This window comes from Equus przewalskii, chromosome 20, assembly GCF_037783145.1.
Source record: "Equus przewalskii isolate Varuska chromosome 20, EquPr2, whole genome shotgun sequence".
NCBI classification, from domain to species: Eukaryota; Metazoa; Chordata; class Mammalia; order Perissodactyla; family Equidae; genus Equus; species Equus przewalskii.
Genome location: NC_091850.1, coordinates 26,871,104 through 26,887,401, shown reverse-complemented (window position 1 = coordinate 26,887,401; position 16,298 = coordinate 26,871,104). Strand labels below are relative to the sequence as shown.

Here is a 16,298-nt window from a genome sequence, read left to right as displayed (position 1 = left end):
TTCGAGTTTTAGCTATTGCTGAGTAAGAAATTACCCAAAATTTAGTAGCTTAAAATAATAGTAAACATTTATTATCTTGAAGTTTCCATGGATCAGGATTTGGGGAGCCACTTATCTGATTGGCCCTGGCTCAGGATCTCTCAAAAGGTTGTAGTGGAGATGTTGGCTGAGCCTGCGGTCATCTGAAGGCTTGACTGAGGCTGGAGGATCCGCTTTCAAGATGGCTCACGTTTATTGCTAGCAAGTGGGTGGTGGCTGTTGGCACGAAGCCTCAATTCCTGGCCACATGAACCTTTCCACGCAGCTGCTATGAGAGTCCTCACGACAGAGCAGCTGTTTGATCCCTGAGCAACGGATCCAGGAAAGAACAAGGCAGAAACTTCAACGTCTTTTATGATCCAACGTCAAAAGTGACACACCATCATTTCTACAATATCCTGTTAGTCATGCATGTTGGTCCTATTCATTGTAGGAGACTACACAAGGACATGAATACCAGAAGGCAAAGACCACTGGGGTCATCTCGGTGAGTAGCTACCACAAAAAGGTTTTAAGGACCTGGAAGTCTTAAACCTAAGGTCCTTCTATTAAATGCTCATGTCGTTTTAATATTTAACTCTGTGTCTAAGGGGTGTTAACGGGCTATAAATACCCAGAACTTAAGGGTGGTTGGAATCCATCCTGTTTCAGAGCCATCACTTCTTTCTCTCTACACAATTTAATAACATATATAACTATGTTTCCAGAAAGCAACTCATCACTGCAATAATCTTCTGTTGTAGCAGATTATGCCACAATTTAAAAATGTATTCTTTATTGACCTAGGAATATGTTGGAAAATCATGTCATTGTGCTCAAAGAACTTGTGCCATGAAATTGCATCCCTTCTGATTGAGATCTCATGTTTTCCAGGATTGTGTAGAGAAGCTTACTTGTCATCATATTGGAGATCTAAACACTAAATGGTAGTTTTATGAATATTTTACACTTTCATTCAAGACAAGGTATCTAAATTTATGATTCATAATTATTCTCATAAACAATTATTAAGATCTGTAAGCCAGTACTCTGAAGGTAGACAACTAAACTTAGCTTAAGGGACACTACAAAGAAAGAAAAATATATAGTTCCTGCTCTTAAAGATGTTGGTATCTTGTGGGGGAAACAGCACAAACCCATAATGAGCTCATAAGAACTACACAGATGTAGCAACCAAACCAGAAACTTCCTTGGGAATAAAATCTTAGCACAGCTCTCTCTGGTCTTTATCTCTCAGCAAATGCTCTGCTAACCTAGAAACAAATCTGATTTGAAAATAGAAGAACAAATACTTTCCGCCTAGCTTCATATGAGGGGTGAACTGGAAGAGAAGAGAGGAGGGGTCAGTCCTTACTGCTTGTCACCTTAGTGGCCCAGAGTCAACATCAGCTCTAAATAGAATCTTGCCTCCAAGACGCCCTCTCTACCCACCAGATCACACCACATCCCCTTGACTGAGGGATACCCTTTTGCCCAAGGCTGTAATTCATTTCCATGACTACCAGGAAGGCCAAGGCAAACACATTTCTCCCATCAGGAACTACATTTATTATGAAGATAGAAAATCAATATCCTTTATTTTGTGGAGATATGTATAATTGGTTGAGAAGCATTGTACTCAGGTCTGATAAGAAAAGTCTATGTGACCTGAACTTAGTTTATATGTTGGACTTGGACTGAAGAGGAATGAGGTCTTTCATTTATTCACTCATTCATTTAACAAATTTATTGCTCATGCAGGTCCTGTGTTAGGCAAGGAGAATACAGAGTTTAAAAGACTAAATAAATAAAATACAGTCCTTGTCTTAAGGAATTCAATCTCTAATGGAAAGAACAGACAAATATAATACCAACTAATAAACCCTATGACAAAAATGTGCACTAAGCTTTGGCAGAAAAATCTTGGAATTTGTTAGGTGAAGATGGAGGAAGAAAGTTGGCTCTAAACAAAGGAAACAACATTTCCTAAGACATGGAAACCAGAAAGAACATGACTTGTTCAGTTAATTGCTAACTATAGTTGGAGTTTAGAGAGTTTGTGGGGAAGGGGTAAGAGATGAAGGTGATATGAGTCTGATTAGGGGACGTTTGGTAAGCCCCGCCTAACCTCGGGATTTTTTCTGAACATAATTGAGAGCTTCTGAAAGACCTTAAAAAGAATTAAATAATTAGACTTGCCTAAAAAATCACTCTGGGAACAGTAAAGAAGAAGGACAAGAATGGATCTGAATGGATCCCCAGGGAACTCCCACATTTACTAGGGGAGCAGAGCCAAGAGGAAGACTGAGAAGGAGTAGTCAAACACTTCAGAGGAAATCCAAGGGAGAGTGCTTTTGTGGACTAGGAGAGTGTTTCCAGGAGGGAGAGGAAGTGCGCCCAACGCCATAGGGAGGTCAAGAGAGTCAAGGATAGAAACAAATGTGTCCATTAGATTAGCAACCAAGAAGGACTTAGAGCGCTCAGCGCAAGGAATTTCTGTGAAGTGGGAGAGACAGACTGCAGGTAAGGAGGAGGAGGAGATGGTGAGGGCCACCTCTTCTAAAATCTTGGCTCTGAAGGCATGAAGATCCTTTGTTAGAGGAAACATGCAATTGAGAGATTTTATTTTATGTTTTTAAAGATGGGGAAGATCTGAGCCCATTCCTCTGTGAGTGTGAGTGGAAGATACAGGAAAGAGTGTGGGTGATCAAGGGAGCAGATTTCTGAGGATGTGGGAAGGAACAGGACTGGAGCACAGTGGGTGGGCTTTGCCTGGCCCTGGAGGGAAGACCCACCCCCCGCCTTCCATTGTCTAATGAGAGCGGGTTGGAAGACCATGATGCTGAAGTGGAAAAGTCTCCCTCTGATGCTTCTCCTATTGTCTTTGAAGTAGAGGGTCAAGTCTCCGCTGGAGGTGTAGGGGACGGTGTTTGGTCTTACAGACATGGAGACAGGCAGGAGAGTCTGAAAGAGACACTGTGGAGAACAGGAGAGAGAGGCTGTCCCTGTACACTTGGAGGAATTCCTGTGTTAAGATGAGGGCTCCTCTCCTCTGATCTGCCAAGGAAAGAGAAAGTCCAATGCTGCTAGATTCTGTGATGGTGGGCAATGCAGGTCACTTCCCAGGCTTTCTTCTTCCTCGTGTGAATTCTCCCTAGGTTTCTGCAGTTTGAGCTCTCAATTCTGTTTCTTTTCTTAACTCCTTTAAAAAAAGAAGCAACTATACATCAACTAACTGGCAGTGTGTCATAACTGAGGGGAGATGGCACTTCCTCTCTCTGTGCCTGAAAAAACAAAGTGATTCAGCTTCTGGTGTATTAATTAAAGTCCAGTTTACCTCCATGAAAATAGAGTCTATTGTGCCATCTTTATATATTTAAACCTTTAGTGACACAATTCTTGGAACACATCCAGAGCAAAGCACTGGTGAGGCCTTCAACCAACTGCAATGCTTGTTTTCTGAACGTGTTAGACAGTTCCAGTGAATTCAATGAGTATTTATGCAGCACCATCTGTACACCTGCAGCTATCTTCTAAAATCAAGATAAAATGCTCCAGTTTTGTTTGGGGCACAGATAACAATTCTGTCATTTGGCAGCTCATTTGTGGAAAATTCTATGACCGCAGTCATGGTATAATTCTTCAAAGTTTATTTTTGACCATTCTTCCTTTCAAAATTCTTCCATGGTTTAAAACAAAACAAACAAACAAAAAACAACACAAGAAAACAAAACCCAAGCCCTCTTCAAGCTAACACTGCTCACGCTGACACCCCGAGGAATGAAATAGGGAGGAGGGGTTTGAAGATGAAATCAGTGCATGAGAATGGAGAAGACAATAACAAACTCAAATCCCCAAAGCAATGATTTCTCAAAAACAAAACTTGTGTCTTTTTGGCCTTGCTTTTATTTCAGGAAACACTGAATCCCTGAGCAGGAATGGCTTTCCCTTTGACTTGACGCATGAGCCACTTCCACTGAGAGCTCAGGGAACTCTCACAGCTATTACTCTTACATTTGGGAAGGTGGCCTCCCTAAGAAACTGTAAGGACCAAGAAGATGGGATTAGGTCTCTTTTCTTCCTTCTTCTTTCCCCAGTATCTAGAACAGTGCCTGGTACAAGTAGGTGCTCTATAAGTATCTGCCAAATTTATTAAATGAGAATTCAGTTCAGAGATCTCATGTTGATTCTCTTTCCACAATCATACACTCTCAGAGCTGGGAAGAATGTGAGGATGGGTGAGGGCCTTGGTTCCTGAGCATCAGAAAACTATGAGGTTTCCAGCTTATAAGACAGAATGAGATTTTTTCTCCCTTGAGACTCAAGGCTAAGAGTATGTGCTTTGTTGTAATTCCTGTCTGTTCCAAATGAGGCTGAAGAGACCTATGGATGGTCGTCCATGCCACTGTCCCGGGATGAATAATTGGCATTTTGGATAATGTCAGTAGTGTCACAAAATCATACATTGGCGGGTTAAAAGATCTTCTATCTAGGCCAATTTTCCCAATAATAGAGTCTTTTGAGATACTTTAAAAAATAATTTTGGGACCAGCCCCAGTGGCCTAGTGGTTAAGTTCAGCACACTCTGCTTCTCCGGCCAGGGTTCAATTCCAGGGTGTGGACCTACACCGCTCTATTAGCAGCCATGCTATGCTGGCGGCCCACATACTAAAAAGTACAGGAAGATTGGCACGGATGTTAGCTCAGGGCAAATCAAAGAGTTAACCTATGGAATCCATAGATATTTCCAAAACTAAACCATGCCTGCTCTTGCTAGGATAACTATATACCTTATTTTTCAAATGAGATACTTAGAGATTGAAAGGGGAAGTTTTTAATAATTACACTGGACAAAAAGCATAACTTGGGACTAGAAAAACCAGGGTGGATGTATGATTACTCAATAAGTGGAATTGATTTACAGGATTTTTAGAAACATGGGGTCCATTGAGAGAAAAACAACTTAAAATGGTGAGAAGAAAGCTTTAAGGAGTCTTTCTTCTGCTGCTATCAGACACGGTTATTCATAAATTATCCCAAATTGGAAAGACTAATTCTCACTCACCTTTGGGAATCTCTCCCATCTCAACAAGTTCCTTAACGTTCACATTTTCCTTCATGTGAATAACATGTGCTTCCTGTGAAGACAGGAATGCCAGCTACCATCAATTCAGAACCACCTCTGTTTTTCCCTGAGCTAAATGATTCTGGGGTCTTTAGATGAGTTTTCTTCTTATTTTCCAACTTTTTAATCAGATTTCTTTTTTCTTTTTTCCATTTTCTTTACTCTTTTTTAGTTTTAATTTTTGTTTTTACAGTAGTAAAATTGGATTATAACATTATATAACTTTCAGATGTATATCATAATATATTTCAAATTCTGTGTAGATTACATCATGTTCACCACCCAAAGACTAATTATAATCCGTCACCACACACATGTGCCTTATCACCATCTTTGCCCTCCTTCCTCCCACTTCCCCTCTGATAACTACCAATCTAGTCTCTGTTGCTATGTGTTCGTTTGTCGTTGTTTTTATTTTCTACTTATGAGTGAGATCATATGGTATCTGACTTTCTCCCTCTGACTATTCTTAATTTTCTGAGGAAACTCCATACTGTTTTCCATACTGGTTGCACCAGTTTGCACTCCCACTGGCAGTGTACGAGGGTTCCTTTCTCCCTCACATCATCTCCAACACTTATTGTTTCCTGGCTTGTTAATTATAGCCATTCTGATGGGAGTGAGGTGATATCTCATTGTAGTTTTGATTTGCATTTCCCTGATAGTTAATGATGTTGAACACGTTTTCATGTACCTGTTGGCCATCCGTATATCTTCTTTGGAGAAATCTCTGTTCAGATCTTTTGCACATTTTTTAATTGGGTCGTTGGTTTTTTTGTTGTTGAGACATATGAGTTCTTTGTATATTACGGATATTAATCCCTTATCCGATATATGGTTTGCAAATATCTTCTTCCAATTGTTAGGTTGTCTTTTTGTTTTGTTGATGATTTCCTTTGCTGTGCAGAAGATTTTTAGTTTGACATAGTCCCATTTGTTTATTTTTTCTTTTGTTTCCCTTGCCCAGTCAGACGGTACTTGAAAATATGCTGCTAAGATTGATGTCAAAGAGCGTACTGCCTATGTTTTCTTCTAGAAGTTTCATGGCTTCAGGTCTTACATTCAAGTCTTTAATCCATTTTGAGTTGATTTTTGTGCACAGTGTAAAATGATGGTCTACTTTCATTCTTTTGCCTGTGGCTGTCAAGTTTTCCCAACGCATTTATTGAAGAGACTCTCCTTTCTCCATTGTATGTTCTTGGCTCTCTTGTCAAAAATCAGCTGTCCATAGATGTGTGGGTTTATTTCTGGGCTCTCAATTCTGTTCCATTGATCTATGTGTCTACTTTTGTGCCAGTACCATGCTGTTTTGGTTACTATAGCTTTGTAGTATATTTTGAATTCAGGGAGTGTGATACCTCCAGCTTTGTTCTTTTTCCTCAGGATTCCTTTGGCTATTCAGGGTCTTTTGTTGTTCCATATAAATTTTAGGATCCTTTGTTCTATTTCTGTACAAAATGTTGTTGGAACTTTAATAGGGGTTGCACTGAATCTGTAGATTGCTTTAGGAAGTATGGACATTTTAACTGTGTTAATTCTTCCAGTCCAAGAGCACAGAATATCTTTCCATTTCTTTGTGTCTTCTTCAATTTCTTTCAACAATGTTTGATAGTTTTTAGTGTACAGATCTTTTACCTCTTTGGTTAAGTTTATTCCCAGGTATTTTATTCTTTTCATTGCAATTGTAAATGGGATGGTATTCTTAATTTCTCTTTCTGCTACTTCGTTGTCAGTGTATAGATACGCAACTGATTTTTGTATGTTGATTTTGTATCCTGTGACTTGACTGTATTCATTTATTATTTCTAAAAGTTTTTTAGTGGATTCTTTAGGGTTTTCTGTATTTAAATCATGTCGTCCACAAATGGTGACAGTTTCACTTCTTTTTTTCCAATTTGGATGCCTTTTATTTCTTTTTCTTGCCTGATTGCTCTGGCTAGGACTTCCAATACTGTGTTAAATAAGAGTGGTGAAAGTGGGCATCCTTGCCTGGTTCCTGTCCTTAGAGGGATAGCTTTCAGTTCTTCTCCATTGAAAGTGATATTAGCTGCAGGTTTGTGATATATGGCCTTTATTATGTTGAAGTATTTTCCTTCTATACCCATTTTATTTAGAGTTTTTATCATAAATGCATGCTGTATGTTGTCAAATGCTTTCTCTACGTCTATTGAGATGATCATGTGACTTTTATTCTTCATTTTGTTAATGTGGTGTATCACGGTGATTGATTTGCGGATGTTGAACCAGCCCTGCATCCCTGGAATAAAACCCACTTGATCATGATGTATGATCTTTTTAATGTATTGTTGTATTGTATTTGCTAGTATTTTGTTGAGGATTTTTGCATTGAAGTTCATCAGTCATATTGGCCTGTAATTTTCTTTTTTTATGTTGTCCTTGTCTGGTTTTGGTATCTCCCCTGTGCTTTTTCTGAGGTTCTCTGTGGGTCCCACTAACATTTGATACTCAGAATCAAGCCTGGTATTATAGGAAGGATCCCGTTGACATTATTTCCACTGTACCATTGCTGAGCAAACCATCTTGCCTCTGATATTCAGCATCTATTACAGGTCAATACCCAGCCACAAACATTCCTTTAAGAATTTAAAACACATCAGGGCCAACTGTAAAAGCCTCCTCTGTGTTGTAACCTCCCAGACAGTAACTGCTTGTTGTTAATCTTTTAGGAACGATCTGCCTCAAAGACCTCCAGCTTATAGTGTCTAAACATTTGGTATAAATGACTTTTCTAACTTAGTGCTGCTTTCACAGGTGTTTTGGTGTGGAGAAGTAGTTAGCAAGTGCTCGAATGCCACAAACAATGTGGAGAATGTGGGAATTGCCTTGTGCTGGGATAGTCAGTGCCCAGGAGGCACAATTGGCAAGAAGAACACACTGGTTGAATGTGTGCATTGTGTGGTCCTTCATTTTTGCCTGGCCGACCCAGACACACAGATTCCAAGTCTGATGGCGCTGAATGGCCCCTCGAGATTGGCAAATACAACTCCTTCACCTTGTGGATGACAGGACTAGACAGCAGCTTCTTCCTGTCAAGACAGGCCTTCAAGAAGATGGAACAATGTGTCTCTAAACATCGTTTTCGGTTTTAGTAGAGTCTGTTCCTCTTTCATCTGATATGATTCCTTCCAAAAAGCAAGAACTGTTTCTATCTTCCAGATCTCTTTCAACACAGTAATTTGAATAAGACACTAAAGAAAAATGTGTTTAAGATCTCTTTAAATTGAAGTTTTCTACTAGGCAGATGAAGCAAGCACTCCACATTTTTATTCAAGCTTCAACAAGTAGCTAAACATTGAATCTCACGTCCACCTCCTTTTACCAAGTAGACGGGTTCCAGAAAAGTTTGGGGAGAGTTGAACTATCTCGCAAGGTCAAGGGGAGTTTGTTATTTAAAGGATCCCTGCAGAAATCTTTTTGTAAAAGAAAGAATTCCTTCCTCCATCCCCTTTACTTTCTTTCTTTGATGTTTTGTAAATTGTATTTTCAGATGTTGGGATTGTGCAAAAAGAAGATATTTGTCTGGAGTTTATACTTAAAAATAACTGTTGTTAAGCCAAAGAATGTGGGGGTACTTCTTCTACACAGATCCTCCTTCTGAAGATGTTGGTCTTCTTCCTTGCCTGCCACCCCCTCCCACACTTGATTCAAATGGAAGGTTGACTTTCTTGGATGGCAAGGTAATTATTCCAAAGTCAATGCAGTAACGATCATTTTCACTGTGTGGCCTCCCTCTCATTCTTAGCTTCTGTGGGCAGCTGCCTGAAAGCCGGGCTGTGCTTGGTCAATCACATAAACTGAAAGTACATTTTAGTCTTGTCATCGACAATAACTTATTCCTGACAGCAGGAATGATCCCAGGTCTGATCAGAAATAGAAACATAGAAATTGAAATCATGTGACCACCCTCTGTAGAGCTTCTAAATGGGGCCAAGAAGGAACAGGATTCATCCTTGAGGCAGTGTCACCTTCAGGAACCCAATCGCTCACTCAGAAATATCTGGTACTCATCTGGCAATCGACCAGCAATTGCATGTAAGTCCAGCAAGTGGTGGTGGCTCTTCATTTTACATTCTTAGTACTATATTCCAATAGACCTGGTGCAGTAAGTCCCCCTAGCTTGAGCGAACCAGAGCCACTGGACTTCTGCGTTTGCCTATAAGCTAAAGTGCATTTCTTTCCTCCCTCCCTTTCCTCCTTTCTTTCTCTTTCTCTCCTTTCCTTCTTTCTTCCTTTCCCTCTTTGAACTTCTTTTTGCAGAGAAAATTGTGGTGATTGGCAGTGAATAGAAGAGAACTACAGTCCCTGGAAAACCTGATAGTGATGCGGCAATGCGAGAATTTGCCAATTCTGTGGCGGCCAGCCAATGCCAAAGTTCTTGACTGGTTCCTTTTATTTTATCTAGAATCAAAATACCTGCAAGGCAGAGAACAGATCCTTCCACATTAGATGCAATATTAGCAGACTGTGGAGGGTTGATAAAGTCTGTTGAAGTTTTATAGCTTTTGTTGGTGGCCTCCCAAGCCCCCATGTACTAATTTGACTTCCCAGTTTCAGTTTGGGGCTCCATACCATTCCAAGGAAGCTAGGCTAAGCTAATCTGTGTATCCATACTCCTTTCTAGAGGGATCATTAGGGATGAACATGCAACTTAAGCTAGTCCAGGCATAGTGATTCTTGGGACTTTTGTTGGGAATGCTTTTGTTGGGACAAAATGCTCTCTGTCCACTGAATGTGAACAAGGATGCACATATTGTCCCCAGAGCTCCTAGCAGCTGTCCTGCGACCAAAAGAATCATAGCCAGTTTCATGGAAGGTAAAGCAGAGAGACAGAGAGAAAGCGGTCTCTTTTGACATCTTTGAGCCATTGGATTGAACCTTCCTTGAAACCAGACCCGCAACTAGATTTTTGGTTATGCTGAGCCAATAAATTCCTTTTAGTATTTAAGGTGAGTTGACCTGAGGTTTCTGTATACTTAACCCAAATATTATTAATTTATCTACATCTTTGACTAAAGGAACCAATGGGAGGTGGGGTGGGATATACACACACACACACACAGAAAAAACGCTTGGTTTCTGTGCAAAGTATTATATAACTCTCTTTGGAATATACACAATGTGTAAGACATACCCTTCAGTTGGTAGTCTAGTTGCAAAATAAAATCAACGCATATATACTATTAGGAAATAATATGCAGATTGCAGTCAGTGGTACAAAATATAGTGCTTTCAGAGAGAGGGGGATCAATGAGAGAAGAGGAGAGGCTTCAAGGAGGAGGGGACATGTAGGCAAGAATATGCAGGAGGCACTTGGATGAAGGAGAGATAAGCAAGGGAGCAACGTGGGTTAAGAGGCCCTGGACACTAAGGCATCTTTAAAATATTGTGACCCTCAAAGCCACAACCCTTGTCAGTTTTGCTTTATATAGTATTCAGCATAGTTTCTGGTGATGTGATAATAATGAGCTGAAACTGACCCTCTTTACTAAAGAAACCAATACAAGTTCTCTCTGGGTGCACTCCATCACTTTCCCATATGCAAAAGTCTGGGTGAAATTCAGCTGTCTAGTATCTTCCCTTTCAGTTCTCTGCATCATTTCTGCCTCTGAGTTACAGGAAATTTCATTCTGAAAAGCCATTTGGAGACAGATTGTAATATAATGCTCTTGAACATTCCACTCTAACAATCGATAAAGGCAGCACTCACTGCAGAAATCATCAAACACAGGATGGAATCTAATATGCACACAGCTGATATTTTAACCAGACCCAAGAAGCTCACCGATTCTTTGCTCAAAGTTGTGGCCTGGTTCGTTTTCCTGCCTTTGTCTTATATTTTTATATACTTTTTAGGTCAAGCTTTTTGAAGCAGCTTATAGTTATTTTATTCTATTTTAGTTGTTCGAGGTTGCAACCAAGGTCAAATCTACATAAAAATAAGCGTGCTGGCAACCGGTAAAGAATGCATTATTCTAGGAAGAAATAAAATGGCAGCTGTGACCCTGGCTCCCCTGCCACACCCTCTTCACACTCTTTTTTGACTTTTTAAGGAGGAAGACCGGTTTGTGCCAAGCAAACTAGAACTGCTTTCTTGCGGAAGAGCCACTTTTCTAGTAAAAGGACATCCTGTCCCTACTGAATAGGGTGGGGATGGGAGACAGTGTGGGGACATCATTTTCATTCTACAGTCTGGATTAGGAGCAGGGTGCAAAACTGTGTTTCTCGTTCTTTCTCTTCTCACCAGGATTATGTTCACTCTCCCCTTCTGGAACTGTTCTCTGTGGATATGTCCCGTGATCGTCAGATCAACATTCTGAGCTTGTGCTTAGAAACCATCTTTGGAGGGTGTCAATGCATCTTACATAATCACGAGTTGTAAGCAACAACAACATTCTCTGCATAACATTTAGAGAAAATCACTCTCAATATAATCATTGTTTTAATCTTTAGAAAAGGTGAAGGAATTTTTATTATAGTAGCTAAAGAAATAGGATCCATCAACTATTCCATAGCTCAAGGCAGCATTCACAGGATTGTTGGGTAAAGGGACTATTGTGTTGCCTTTAAGTGAAAATTGGTGTCACTATGATTTATGATGTTGCTCTTCTCCTAATTCCATCCATGCCCACCCATGCCCATCACCACTGCCACCTACATATTCATGTCATTATAGAATTAGAAGAGGACAGTGACTTCAGATCCCCATAAATCTGAACTGGGGTCAGGGAAGTCCAAGAATGTAATGATAAGTGCAAGGATTTATTCTCTTGGGAGTAGGCTTATGGAGAAAGTGTCATTTGTCCCAGGCTATTAAAAGAACAGTGTCTCATCAGAAGCACTGAAGCCATTAAAGACCCAAAAGTGGTCCAGATAAGATTCCTAAGTCCTTACCATGGTTAATCAGGAATAGAATACAATAGATTACTACTCAGCACTAAAATGGAATGAACTATTGATACTCGCTTCAGCATTGATGGATCTCAAAATGATTATGCTCAATGAAAGAAGCCAGATGAGAGTACAAACTGTATGATTCCATTTATACAAATTTCCAGAAAATGCAAAGTAATCAATTGTGACAGAAAGCAGATCAGTGGTTGTCTGGGGTAGGGAGGGAATTCAAGTGGGGGCAGGAAGGAGGAATTACAATGGAGCACAAAGAAACTTTCGGGCTGAATCATGCGAACATGATGTTAATTGTGGTGATGGTTTCACAGGTATTCTCATACCTCGAAATGTATCAAATTGAACACTTTAAATATGTGCACTGTACTGTATGGTACCTCAGTAAAACTGTTTTTAAAACTCAGAAATAGAAAAAATAGACAACAGGGGATAAGGGAATTGACCTGGAGAGAAAAATAAGTAAGTGATGGACTGTTTCTCCTAGTGCAGCCCAGACACTTATTTGTATGCACTCCCTTCCAGTTTCAGCCTACGGCTTCAAAAATAAGTTCTTGTCCTGCTGCTTGACTCTGTATCTCTAGAAAAGAACTATACCTAAACTACAACAAGTTGTTTCTATTATAATCCTTCTTGCTAACCTATTCCAACATCTAAGGAAATTATCTCGCAAGTTTTTGGATACATCACCATCACCTACACATCATCCACACATTAATAATATCTTCTTTCTGGAGACTTAATGCTCTTCATTGGTGGGAGAGATTTTCTAATTCTCAGTCCTCAAATAATACACATAATTATGGGAAAACAATGAACACCTGGACAATTGACTTGGTTTCTCCAAAGTATTTGTGACAGAAAAGAAAAAGCTAAAGACAGATGGCAGATATGTAATGCAATGAGAAGACTTTGATGAGACTCTTGGTCAATCAAATCAACTGTAAATGGACTTCTTTGGAACAACTGGGGACATTTAGATACAGGTATGTGGGAAATGATATTAAGGAACTTCATGGGTGGAAAAATGGCACGGCTACAAATGAAAATATCTACAATGCTGAGAGATGTGTACGAAAGTATGAGAGGAGATATGACTGAGGTCTGGGACTTGCTTTAAAACACTTTAGTCGAGAAAAGTGAGGAAGAAATGGAGTAGCTACGGCAAAATCCTTGAGAATTGTTGAATTTGGGTGATGGCATATAGGGTTCAGAATGTTATTCTTTCTACCTCTATATATTTGAATTTTTCATAATAAAAAATGTTTAAAGACTTTGTTGAAGTACTTGCCCCATTTTAAAAAGAGGAGAAGGGCAAAAATCATCATGATGACCAAAGAGGAAAGGAAAGAACTGAATTGCAAAGGGGTTGGGAGGTGGGAAAGTGGATGGTGGGCATGAAGCTGCCTCAGATCTATTTCTAGACTTGACTTAGCCTGGCCCAGTGACCTTGGAGAAAGTCCCTTACTCAAGTGAAACTGGGGAGAATGCCTGGCCTCCCAGGTATATATGAGGATTAACAGCCTTTTCTGTGGCTCCAGTGGGTGGGGAGAGCCATTCAAGGGTCTCCTATTCTTCTAAATGTCTTTGTGAGCTCTGACGGATCCACCCTGATCAAACTGTGCCTGGATCAGGTGACAGGCAGGCGGCCCCCACCTTCTGCTCTTGTCCTCAGGAAGGTTGACTTCTAGGAGCTACTTAATCACAGAAACACCGACATTTTCCCTGAGACTTTTGAAGTTGGAAATCCATCTTTGTATTGGGGCTCTTTCCTTGTGGTACCACTCCCTGCAGCACCACAGACAGGAATGAGGCGACAAGAAAAAGTGAGATGACCCCAAACAAGCTCTCCCTCTCCATTTACAGAGCAAACCATGACTTTTCTCGAGGCCCACAAATTATAGGGAGGCAAAGGGTGGAAAAATCCAGAAAAAAAAAACCCAACCATACCACCCATAAAAACATGTCAGATGGGAGGGGAAGATGCCTATAATTCTACTGGTTTTCAAATGTATTTATTTAGTTCAGTCATTTATGAAACAAAACCCAGAAATTCCAGGCATCTCTCCTAAACAAAAGAACCACTAATGTTTGCTTCTGGTGAAACTTGGTTAAAACCCAAATGTTAGACATGGGTTCCTAAGGAAGGTCTCGTACAGGCCAGAGCTCAGATATGGAGTGCCTGCCATGTGCTTTCTTACCGAGCTGTCAAACTGGGACTCCAACCCAGAGTTATCAACGACTGGGAAAATATTCAGGAGATGCTCTTCCTACTGCTGTCAAGGGGAAACTTCCTCCAGAACAGTCCCCAAGAAAGAAGTAAGATAATTATTCAATATGACACTGTTAAGACTTTCTAATAGACCCGAGCTCCTCCCACCCCCCCACCACAAAATCTAGATTGAGACTATCTAGACTTCACAATGTTATCAGTCGTCAACAGATTTCAACCTTCCTTGAAAGTGCTTCCAATTGTTTCAGTGGCTGAAACGACCTAAATCAACACTGGATATAGCAAAGAAAACAAACCACTTATAAACTCTCCCATACCTGCCAAAACTGGAAAGCTATAAATAGGGGGTGGCAAACACTGTTCAAAAATATTTCTCGGGGAGAAAACAGGCAGAAAAGAATGAATAATTTTCAAAGAAGGAAAAAAATTTTTTTAAGTTAGTTCATTTTTCAACTTGGAATTTCTGAGGCCATCAGGAAGTGAGGAAAACATAACTCAGCCATGATAATATGTTTCCTACACCCATAAGAATGCTGAAATGTTGTCAGCTTGATTGAAGCAATTACATTGTATACAATAGTGATAGAGGGTTTCATTTTCTTTTTATATGCCTCCTATTGCTTCTGAGAGAAGGCAGTGCTTTTTCAGTATCATGAGCTCTTTTGTACTTTTAAGAAAAGAGGCTCTTTTCTCCTCAGAAAAAGCTCAGTTTGTCAAGGTCATTTAACAATGGAACCAGAGCTCAGGTTCGAATGTATAGTCATTTTGGTGTTGAATTGCCCAACTCTCTCTTCAATCATGACCTTGTCGTTGTTGTTGTTATTGTTTTTTCGAGCATTTAACTCTCCTGTTAAGTGCTCACTATTATTGTTCTAAGAAACAGAAATCTTTGGAGTTTAACAATTTTGACTTTGAATCTTGCTTCTGCTGTTACTAGCTGTGAAACTTAGGACAAGCTCTTAAACTCTACCTGCCTTCTTAATTCCAGAAGTGTCCCCTGTGGTATGCATTTTAGAACCTCACCATTAGTTGATTTGGCTACTCATTCAATGATTGAAAATAAATCTATTTAGAAAAAGAAGTCTGAGAGGATAAAAGTATGTCTTTCGGGTGCCTATCACACCATGTAATTTCCTCTTCTGTAAATTGAATGAAATAGTACATGTGAATTGTTTAGCATGTATGGGAATACAGGTATTCAATAAATACTGCAGTTATTTTTAATAATAAATGCTTTCTGGTTAGAATTACAGATCAATCATTTCCTGGATTAAAAGGACTTCATTTTATATGAAGATATATGAATATAAAATGACAATAAATGCCATGTACATGTAAACCATACCATTCTTCCAATGGATGATTTGGTCCCAGAATGTTGGCAAAGCTTTGAATTTCATCTTCCTCTCCTGAAGCAGAACCTTGGCAACCCCACTTCAGAATAGATGCTTTGTTCATCCTCTCACTAGTTTCCTCCCTTCTGTTTGGAATATGAAACATTCTTTTTTGGTTTCTGACACTACAAAGGAGGATAAGATCCACAAGACAAGAATATATAGATCCCGTGATTAAATGCTGGAGTAGGCCTGTCCTTTATGTACAAAACTTTGACCAGGCTGCAGTCACTGAAGGATGCATCACTGTATAAAATGCTTCTCAAAGTCCAGAAGAATTTCAGCAGGACCAAGGATGGCCTATGATCCCCAGCAGGTGTTTCATTCTTTCGAAGGGCGTTTTTGAAACATGCCATTGCCTAGTTTATGTAAGAAATATATAGTGTGTGTAGTCCATCTACATGTCTATGTACTATATATGTGTAATTTTTTGTGTTGTTTTTCACCCTTTCTTATCTCAAGGTCTATATATCCTTGAAAAGCACGGTCAGGGGGCTGGCCCCGTGGCTGAGTGGTTAAGTTCACATGCTCTGCTTCGGCGGCCCAGGGTTCGGACCCTGGGCCCAGACATGGCACCGCTCATTAGCTCATGTTGAGGCAGCAT

The 16,298-nt window shown here is 39.9% G+C and overlaps 2 long non-coding RNA genes across 2 annotated transcripts in view; one reads left to right on the top strand and one right to left on the bottom strand.

Moving 5' to 3' along the window:
- LOC139077832 (uncharacterized) overlaps nucleotides 1–16,298 on the bottom strand; it is a 216,045-nt gene that overhangs the window by 48,233 nt on the left and 151,514 nt on the right. The gene's annotated exons all lie outside the window — the stretch shown is intronic.
- On the top strand, nucleotides 2,406–16,109 carry LOC139077833 (uncharacterized). Its single transcript, XR_011530373.1, has 4 exons — nucleotides 2,406–2,541; nucleotides 8,652–8,841; nucleotides 11,409–13,053; nucleotides 15,546–16,109. It is a non-coding gene; the product is annotated as an uncharacterized lncRNA (long non-coding RNA).